At 45.1% G+C, this 10,918-nt stretch overlaps 1 long non-coding RNA gene across 1 annotated transcript in view; it reads right to left on the reverse strand.

Moving 5' to 3' along the window:
• The window catches only part of LOC147257899 (uncharacterized), a 58,723-nt gene extending 48,165 nt beyond the window's left edge, over positions 1-10,558 (reverse strand). Inside the window, exon 1 of the long non-coding RNA XR_015117644.1 lies at positions 10,187-10,558. This is a non-coding gene — a long non-coding RNA (uncharacterized LOC147257899). The remainder of the gene's footprint in view (positions 1-10,186) is intronic.
• Positions 10,559-10,918: the final 360 nt, after the last annotated feature.

A 10,918-nucleotide genomic window follows, 5' to 3' on the forward strand; every position in this document is an offset into this window, starting at 1 on the left:
CCCCCTTTATCTTCCTGCCCAGACCTCCATCATGTCTGACTCTTCTCTCCACTCAGCTCGTTTCATGTGATGTCTGATCTGAAAACACAAACCGTCTCCGGTGGTGTTTCAGATCTCGGCTGTGTTTACCGACACACACAAGAAGAGAGTGGTAGAGGAGCCATTAAAGAGTGTGTGCACCTGCATTCTACCACGCTGCAGATTAAAATATCGGCATAAGTATACAACAACTGAACGAATGAAATTTGCTCTTGAAAATTGCGTCGACGCTACCGTGACCATGACCGAGGCTAGTTTGACGATGAGGACGAGCGTGACGGTAAAGGTCTTTCTCACACTTTCGTGTCACCCTGACTACGTCATTTTTGTATTAACGGGAAAAGTGACTGGATGTTGATATAAACAACAAAGAAAAGAAAGAGTTTAAATATGTCAAATACGACATGGATGAAGAAGGAAGGGGGCCCACAGAAAACTGCTTGGGCCAAGAATATTGTGCTACACCGTTGCTCGCCACACAACAGCTATTAGGTACACATAAATGGTTGAGTGACACTCCTGTTTTCATTTATCAATGGGCCTCGTCACGCGACTCTCAGGTCCTGTTGTGATTGTAGCGGACGACTGTTTCACAACAGGAAGAGAGACAGGCGTTGGTTTGGTTGGTTGGTTTTTTTTTCACCGGCTGCAGACCAACAGAGAGCTGACTTCCCTGCATCCTACACCGTTCATGGTTTCTGTTCATGGGACTAGACTGGTCGGTGGGTGAGTCTCTGATAAAACAACTTCTTATTTTCAACTTAAGTTAACCACAATTCTAGTTCGACTAAAAGTATTTTGTGGAAAAGTGTATCTGATGACTTATGAGACGTTCTCTACTGCCCCGCTGCTAGTATTCATTGCAGCTAAGCTAACTAGCGGTTAGCCATCCAGTGGGGGTCTGAAGCTCTAGTTGTAATGCAACAGAGGAGAGAAGGGTCTGGACCAGGCGAACTCAAATATAAATCTTAAGGGCGACAAAGAATTTTTTCACTGAGTCAAAGCTCCATTTGTTGAGGTCGGCCACGCCAGATGCAATAATACTTTAATACTCAAAACAAAACGCCTTTTCCATTCAAAACAACAAAAATTCAAACTAAAATAAAAAGTCATTTCCATTTTGACATAAATTTAAATAAATGGGTGAATAAAATAAATATGTCAGGAGGGGGTTAAGAACACTTCTCTTTTTAAATATAAACGGGCTGGCTGTGTATCGTTGGCACGGAGACAAGTCCCGGCCAGTAAATCGCATCCTGGGGGGTGAGGGGTGCGAGTGAAGAGCAAAAAAAAATGCTCTGGCCAGACCGGCCATTCAGGAAACCCTTGAACCTCCCTATGGCCACCATGCCTTGACATGCTGACCCTACCAAAACAAAGTGAAGGAAGAACAGAAAACAGTTCGGGGGCCACAAACAGGTGGCCGGTGGGCCGGATGCGGCCCAGGGGTCCCCCATTGAGGGTCACTCACCTGGACAGTCATCAGATTTCTTACAAACGTTGTCAGGTTTCTTTAGGGAGGACTTTCATGCTGGAGAAAGCCTCCTCTTTTCAAAAACAGAATGACTCAGGAACGGCGCCAGAGCTGCCATGGACATCACAATTAGGATGCACAAATTTAATGTCTGGCAAGTGTTGTTGTTTTTTTTTTTTTAGAAAATAAGTGATGATATGCGACTAACATGTCTGCAGCTTTATTTTGGGTTCTCAAGGTTCTGCTCGATAAAGATGGCTTCCAACGGAACAACGCCACCAAATTATGTTTTAAAACCTCTCCAAAGTTTCCTCACTGAATGTGAAAATGTTTCAAACACAGCTGGCCCGGCATGAACACACTTCCCCTTTAATTGAAAGCAGCCATGTTCTCTTTGTGTGTGTGCGTGTGTGTGCGTGTGTGTGTGTGTGTGTGTGTGTGTGTGGGTGTGTGTGTGTGCGTGTGTGTGCGTGTGTGTGTGTGTGTGTGTGTGTGTGTGTGTGTGTGTGAGAGTGTCTGGGTTGTGACTGGTCTGCTGGACCAGTCAGACGTCTACCTGCTGCTGTAGTGGCGACGAGTCAGGAGGGATTAGCCTCACCAGTGCCTTTGCTCAGCATTATCCCCCATAAACCCCCTGGATTACCTGCTCCAAAGGTCAGACAGAGGTCAGCGTGTAGTGCCCAGCAGCCATCTGAGAGCCAATGATGTAAATGTAGGCACAGGTCAAAGGTCACTGCCCCTCCCAGGGTTTGAATATAGGAGCTAGTTCATCAGTCTCCTCCTCATTTAAAGGTCAGATTGCTTTCCCCTCGTTCCTCCTTTTGCGATGACGTGTATAACAGCTACTTTCATACTTCTTCCACGTGCAACTCTTTCTCCTTGGAGCCCCTCAATCCTAAAATTCCCAGTTTAGAAAAATCCGGAGGGTCCAAAATTTGGAAATCTCTGCCAACACATTTTTACATTTGTCTTAACACTTAAAAAAACTACAACACTAAAATCATGTGTTCCGTCGTGCCGATATTTTCCATATGGTTTGCCAAAATAAACTGGGCTCTGTCTTTGCCAGATTCATTGTGCATAGACGAGTGTTTACTGGGTTATTTTTTTGCATTTCTTCTTTCCATTTTTTTCTGATTTTGTAATTTGTACTTCTTATATGTGGAGTTAAACTATGCTGAATGTCTTTTTTCTACTTCAGTTGTTCTTAAAACATAACTTCTTCTCATTTCTTTCTCACATGCGTTTTCGTGTATTGCCTGCACGAACAGTATTCAAAGCATCTGAGTCCGTGCTTGTGTTTTCTCTTCTCATCGCTCAGCTTTTATTCAATTCTATTAAATCTGGCTTGGTCTTTTGAAGCCAGTTTTCATTATCGTCTTTCCACTGCGGCAGGAAAGTTAAAGAAATTCCTGCACCACTGGCAAGCAGGTGCAAATTTCCAGCCATGATTCGTTTCATCATTTATTCTTAAAATTGGAAGGTTTGCTCCTCCATGTTTTGTGTAAAATGCAAACAAACAAACAAACAAACATATGGAGGCAGACCTGACGACGTGAAATCTATGATGGGAGTCATGGGGTTAAACGTGTTTTTAATTTTCCAGACATACACAGTCTGGTCCATCCAGGTGTCTGTTTATAACGAATCTTTTAATCAGTCTTGTTTGTCCAACTGAACTTTTCTGATGTTTTTCTTCAACGGAGGCAAAACAAAGATTGATCCATCAAGAATTATTTCAGAAATGTGAGGAGACTTTTAAACCCAGCTCGACCAGAGAGGAGGCGACTGATTACTGGCTGATTTAACGGTTTCATTTCACTTTTATGAGCCAACAGGCTTCCAGTGAAATCTCCTTGAATTTATGGGTTGTCAGGGGAACACTGCCAACAGGAAGTGAAAGTGTCTTCAATCATTAAAAAATCAGGTTGACTGGTGATTGCGGGAGCAGGTCCTCCTCACCGCAGGAAGCAGCTGGACTGTTTTTCCTGGACAAGTCCTTCAATGATGTCCTCCCCCAGAAAAAAAAAGACGTGACTGCAGGGGGGGGCGGCTAACGGTCACCTCTCAGTGGGAGAGCACTGCTACAGCTGCACTTTGATCCAGTTTCTATTCCTCTTTTATTCATTCCTATCCTCCCTCTTTCCCTCCTCACTCTTTTTTTGCACTGTCATTGTTTCATTCAGCATCAGTTTATATTCAGTTTGATAACAAAAGGAAACAACGATGTGTCCCGTCCAGATGTTCCACATCGGTCTATGTTCAGCTTCCTACTGATGCGGGCTCGGCCTCTTTAAGGGTGAAGTTAGCGTTATTTACATCAACCATGAGTGTGGGTTCATGCAGAATCATGGATTTGCCTTACAGCAGTTAGGAAAGAGAGATGCTGCTGTGGTGACCTGCTGTAGATGGGCGGTGGGAGGTGGAGGCTTCGCAGCGTCCTCCAGCCGTCCGGCTGTTTATCAAGCAGAAACGAGCTCGTAAATCTGAATGAGATGCCGCCACTGCAGCAGGAAGTGCCTCGGCAGTGCTGAAATGGTTTGAGCGCGCCGGGCCAGGCCGGGCGCTCTGGGAGCACTCAGCCACTGGCAGCTTTACGACTCTGGCTGCTGCAACCTTCTGTTGGAGGTCTGTGAGCAGAGACGTGACGGAGCTGCAGCTCACCTTCACTCTTTAGTGAGTCACAACGGCTGCGTGTCACTTCCTGCACCACTCGCTTTTCTTCTTACAGCGTTCAGTTCTCCTTGTTCTCTCATTAGAGAGATGATTTACATCCCTGCTGGATGAAGAGGACATTTCCTCTCAGGTTATCATGTAGACGAAAAACTCAGAGAGCTGCTGAGACCATCGTCACCCTCCACGCTTCTCGTGTGTTCCTGCTTGACAACCTCTGAACCGCTCGGACATCTCGCCAGTGTCTCCAAACAAAAACAAGATGGCAGCTGTTTCTGAACACCCCCTGGAGAGAGAGGACGTCTCTCCGGCAAGCAGCGTGGATCGCATCCAAAAACTCTTGGCCCAGTTCAGTCTGAGATCTCCCATGAGGCTTTGCTTTACTCAATAGTCCAGCATGGCGGTGGCTGTGATCTGCTGGCAATGTTCACTGCTTATTTCACTCCGTCCAGCCCCTAAAAATTTAATTTCACCGACATCAAGATCACCGCGCTAAAACATTCCCTTTAAATTCACCATGTGAGCAGGAACGGGACGCCGGATGAATGATGATGAGGTCGAAAGAGCAGTAAGTTGGACATTTTAGCTGAAGACACAACGTCACTGTTGTTATTCATGGCTTATTCCTGGTAAAAAACAAGTAACAAGTACAACAACAGTACTTTGAAAAAAGTACTTCTTTCGCTTCAGTCCCAATTTGTTCAAAAGAACATTTGATGGATGCAGCGGTACAGCTCCACCAGGTGAACCGCGTCTGCTTCCTGCCAGAATCAAACATTTGCATCTATAATTTATTCTCGCAGGGCTCCCGGTGTTAATTCTATCAAAAGCCTATAAAAAGAATTGCAGACGGTCTCCTGCATGTTTCCAGCCCCTGAACAAACGGCTCACAGTCAAATCAATGCCGTTACCATGACGACGCTGCTGTAAATGGATGTATCAGTGCGTCTTTGGCTTCTCTATCGACCGGACGCCATTTGTGCTCATCAGGCTGCAGCAGCAGGTCAAGAGTCCGACATCAGCAAACTGTACTTCAACTGTAACCACCGACGGAGTCATCAAGTGGTCCTGGCCTGGCTGACTGACAGCAACACCAGGTGCAAAACAGATGTTGGGAGGAGGAGTTACAAATAACAGTCAGGCTTTTTTTTTTTTTATTCTAGAGTTCCTACTGAAGTTATTCTACATCAGCCGACAGCCGGAATGACTTTTGTGGCAATCACAAGGGCTTCCATTGTGGCTGTCAAATGCCAATATTTGTCAAGTTTTTGTTGACTGACACTAATCATAATAATATTAATAAAAATAATAATAATTGCAAATCGCCACATAACCTGCTGCAATTTCCAAAATGCAAGAATGTGCAATAGTTCTTTAAAGCTAATTGTTCGTTCACATCAAGTACTGCGGTACTGCAGAGACCTCCCGCTGGCACGCTCTCTTTGCAGACTTGAGGGAATATCTTCGTTTGATACTGATCGCCACAAAAATAACGCCAACCACTGAAACGAGGGATTTCCATGAACACGAGAATAATGACAGAAAAATGAGCTCTCCCACAATGTCACAAATCATATCCAAACCTAATACCAGTCAAAATAATTGTTTTCAAAATGTATCAGCTCTAACATTAATATGCATTTGCTTATAAAGACGAATGCCATCCTTGATGGAATTAGAGGCTCTCTCTGGAGCACACTAGCACGCTCGTTAGACTGTCCACACGTGTGTTCCTACGATGTTAGCGAGGAGTCCCGGACACAGGACCGGATGGAAGGCTCCTCCTTGTAAAGACAGAACCTGGAGGCTGACAAACACCACAGTCTAAAAAACACGTCAGACGGATGTCAAGCAGCAGCCAGGACCTGGACCTTCGCCATGGAGACCTGGGACGACATGTTTTATCCAGCTGTGAGAAATGCCTACGTGTCTCTTTGCATTGCATTGTGGGATTTTTTATTTTCTAGTCTGTTCTCAGGGGACCTGATTTTCCAGTGGGAGCTCAAGCCGTCTGGTTTCAGCCTGTTGCTGGGAGGAAACTGGCAGGTCAACGGTCATCTCCTGACCTCTGATCGACCTCCCCAGACAGAGCGACGCCGCTCTGCTGCCGGTTTGTCCTTCACGCCCTGTCCCCCCCTCCCAGCTCACTACCTCCATCTCCCCCTCCTCGGGCGCCGCATCCATCTCGCGATTGGGTGGGATGCCGGCTGGTAGCCATGGTGACGGTTGCCGGGGCCAGCCAGCAGCAGATAAACGTGAGGACTGTTGAAGGACAGAGGAGGCAGCGAAGGGGAGGGTTTATATGATACATTGGCGTGGAGCCCGTAGCGGGCAGGGGTGGATGGAGAAGACTCCAGCTGTGTCCCGGGGGGGGGGGGGGGGGGGGGGGCACAGGTGCATGAGGAAATCAACAAGACCATGAGGATGCCGTGAGTCTTCTTTGTTAAGGAGTGGTGTGATGATATTTAAGTTTACGCAGCAACAAAGAGAATTTGCCGTCGCCATCATGAGGTTGGCTGAAGACCTCGCCACGCTGTCGGAGTCTTGAATAAATTAGCATGCTGAACACTTCAGGAAGCTCGAGAGCAGGAATTATTACATTATTCACAGGCATCATTTAGAATTTCACTAAATAAATCATTCACACTCAACAGATTCCATAACAAACAGCCGGTTCTGCAAGTGTCAGTGTAAATAGTTTGAAGGTGCAACCTGCTGATTAACCAATAAAAATGTATCCACTGCATCATTGGTTCTATTTCAGTTTGAGTGTAAACGGAGGAGCTTCTAGCCACTGAATGCCAAACAATCATGCTGCTTCTGTACTTTTATGTCTTGTGTGAGGATCAACAGGTGACGAGTCAGATAGTTTACATGGAGCTTTCACTGACCAAAATAAATTACTTACTCCAACTCCAGGTCTTATATTCGCTACGAGATTATGAACTTTTATCGAGCTACGGTATCAACCTGGACCTTTCAGTTCCTCCACTAATGTTTCACAATAAATAGATAAAACAAATATTAATCCTGGAACCAAGTCAACCAGAGAGCAGACGAGTTACCACCATAACATATTTGACTGCAAAAAGACACCTGAGAAAACGAGTCGACCTCAGATGGCCACAACATTTATTCGCGGCGATAGAGAGAAAACATGTGAATAATTTAGGTCCACGAGATATAACTTGATCCCTTAATTTAGTTATTTAATACATTTGTATGTTCTGTCTTCAAGAAAACACACGCGCTGCTTCCCATGTGACCTCAGCTGCAGCACAGACGCTGGCGCTCCCACTGGTCCTCCTGTCTGACTCACGCGATTTCGATTCCATTTTAGCTGCAGTTTGGTGGCTGAAGTGTGTTTATGTTTGTGCTGGTGTTTGTGTTTGTGCGTGTGACGCTGGGGAACAACATTCCTCACTTTCACCACCACTGAAAACGACCTGACGCGCTGCCTGCCGGCGCTCACTAATTAGCAGGGTGTCTTTTCAGGACGACAACAACATCAGCAGCAGCAGGAAAGACAGGAGCCACAAACACAGGTCCCATAATGAATAAACACACGTGGGCTTCCCATTATGTTGTAGAACCAGAGATGATTAATCAGCACGAGCCTGGAATTTCCGTCATTTCCACGCCACCAAACCGCTTAACTGAGCTGAGGAATAGCTACAAGTCAAGATGAATAATGTTCTCATACAAACATCCTGAGCAGAGCAATGGGAGATGTTCACTTCTATCCAACTTTATTTATAATGATCCTATTCAAAACAGAAATCCTATCAGGACGCGTGAATAAACAATCTTTAGCAGAAGAAACTGAGCAGAACCGGACAAAGTTTTGGTTATGGCAAGGTGGAAGTTGCAGGATCTAAAACTACAGCTCACAGTCACCGTGAGGGATCAATATATGATCAACAGTGATCAGTTCATCCCATTTTGATCAGTTCTCAGTTTTTCCAGTGCGACATCAATCATACATGGGATTCTGACGTTCCTCCAAGTCCCTCTGACAGGGGAGCAACATTAATTCTTCAGTCCATCAGCCTAATTGGTTCTTATTGGGCCAATGAACCGAAATTATTCAGCAGCCAAACGAAAATAAGGAAACGGGGGCACATCTGGGCTTCTCAACCGCTCCACTTGACCATTTCCTGATTGATGATTTGAACCATCGACTTGCAGGGGGTGGCCCCTGAGAAAGGAAAAGGATCAATCTCCTTTTTAAAAATGGCTTTACTCAGGTTTGATAAAGCCACATGTATGCAAGGGGGGGGGGGGACTATTACAGACGTACAAACATTATGTAAGGACTTAAACAGAACCAACAAACCAAAATCAATGGTTGGTTCCCTAAAGCAGGTCTCCAGACTGAGTTATTACCAATCAAGCTCCCCTGATCAGAGAGGACCTCAGCAAACTCCTTATACCCACAAGTCACCAGCTGTCCATACACCACCATGACATGTCCTGAACTTGCCTCTTTGGCCTGAATCCAACCTGACTGTAACTCGTGCTGCCACATCTGTTGAATCAGAAGTGAGAATCACTGATGAATGACCCTTCCGTCATTTTCAGAACATGTTATTCAGCAAATAGATGCATCATTTCCTGAGACTCCGCTTTTAACAACAAACAGAGGCATAAAAATAAAAACCTCTGTTAATGAAAGAGACAAGAAGAGGGTTTTATGTCTTCTCTCCCCGCCTCATGTCCTCCATCAGAGCCTTTTAAACAATTACCGCCAGTGGAGCTCCATAATGTCATCTTGTGTCTGTGTGGAGGAGAATGAACGAGGCGAAGCACCTGGAGAATACAGAACGCATCAGACAGATAAAAATAGCTGAGGACGGTGAGGGACGGGAGACAGGCCTGTGGTTTACATCTGAACCTGGTGTTCTCTGAGACACCGGAGACTGGGATTTCTGCTCTGGAAGACTTCCCTTTGAACCCGATGCTGGCTTCTTCTTCGATAAGACGCCGCCACGATCCCAATGGAAGCCAGATGTGCGGTGCAGTTGGCGGCCCCTCCTCCATTATTCAATTCAGCCCCGATGAATTGGTGATGAATTGAAGTGGTTTTATGTCAAGAGGAGGATGTGAACTAAAGTGTTCTTCGAAAGCGGAGACGTTCACAGACGCAACCGCACAGAATTAAACTGAAATAGTAACCAGCGGTCAGAACTGGAGACACTGAAGAGACAAATGATGGAAACGTGTTGACTTTGGCCCAGTCAGTATAAGATAAATGATCTTCCCTCCAGATAGTTTTAAAAACAAAACAATCTTCCCCAAACCAACAGCTACCAAACTGTAAGCCGGGGGGGGGTGTCTGACCGGGGAAGTGAGTGCATGCAAAGACGACATCGGTAAAAAACATTAAAACAATAACATGATCCATGAAGAGCTGCTAGGTGATGGTGAGGCTTGAATATTGAACCAGAAGAGAAAGAGCAAAGACCCAATTCCACTGTCAGGGAGCTTCTAATGTTTCAGTTTTTGTTGATGCGGTCAGAGAGGTCATAATTCTACGAGATGCTCATCGCTGAGGTGCGGGTGGTGGCGGCGTACCGCAGGATGGGCTATTGATCCTGTTACTGTAGACCCAACGAAGCAGCCGTGAGCACCGTTTGACTGATTATTGTCATGGAGACATCTATGACAACAAAGTCACGCTACACAATCAATAACCTCTCACTGTAAACACATCAGACATAAATGTTACCTTTAAAAATTAAAAAAAAAAAGTACGAATTTAGCCAGAACTCACACTTTGCAGGAGATGAGATTCAAAATCTCATTGTTGTCATTATTTGCATTTTGATAGAAAAACATGTTGAAATGATAATGTTGTGACTTTTGCAGGGAGCTGTTCCAAATAAAGACTTTTTTCTCTCTATTATTGATTCAACTGGCATCTAGCCGTTGGTCAATAGAGAATAACTCTGATGGACATTTTTCAAGGGAAAAGTGGCAATAACAGAGCAAACGGGATACCTTGGTGACGTGTTTCCTCCTCAGTCAGGGTCCTCTGAAGCGGAACAAGGTGAGCAGCAGGTGTCCGCGGAGGGCGTGGTCTGTCCCTCCCGGTCCGGGATGGCATAAAATAACAGCATTAGCTAACAGCATTAGCCACTTAGTGCCGTCTGATCCCCGTGAAGATTCGCGCGCTTGTAGCATCATCGGGGTTTGCTAACAATATACAGTGGCTAATTGGAAATCTATTTACTCTGTTAATGAATGGTCACTGAAACGCCTGAGGGGGCTGCGGTATTGACATTAAACTACAGCATTTTTTGGTGAAAACACAGTGGTTTTTATTTACTCGCCTGCCTGAAGCAGTCAAGCTAGCCAGAAGTCATCAAGCTAGCGTTCTTTCCCCCTCTGCTCTGAGTATGTTTGGCTCTGGTAACCAGCTTTTAGGTGCATACCGCCATCTAGTGTACCGGAGTATGTAGTGTGGGGTACACCTCTTCACGCTTCTGTCCCTTATTTAAAAAGTTTTGTTTTTTGTAATTCAGTTACTTTTCTCTGGGTGGAGTGTAGCTTGGAGAATATATTTAAAAAAAACATTAAAATGGAAACAATTTTTATATACATTTTCCATTATCCTAATGGATTTAATTCGATAACGAAAAACCTTCCTCCATTTCTCTCCTTTCACAGGTCAACTCATGAATGACCAGAACATGTATACCTTTTCTAATATGACCTCTTCAAGTGAAACTT

Source organism: Aulostomus chinensis, chromosome 8 (assembly GCF_037954235.1).
Source record: "Aulostomus chinensis isolate RoL2024-O1b breed Wild chromosome 8, RoL_Achi_v1.0, whole genome shotgun sequence".
Taxonomy (NCBI): Eukaryota; Metazoa; Chordata; class Actinopteri; order Syngnathiformes; family Aulostomidae; genus Aulostomus; species Aulostomus chinensis.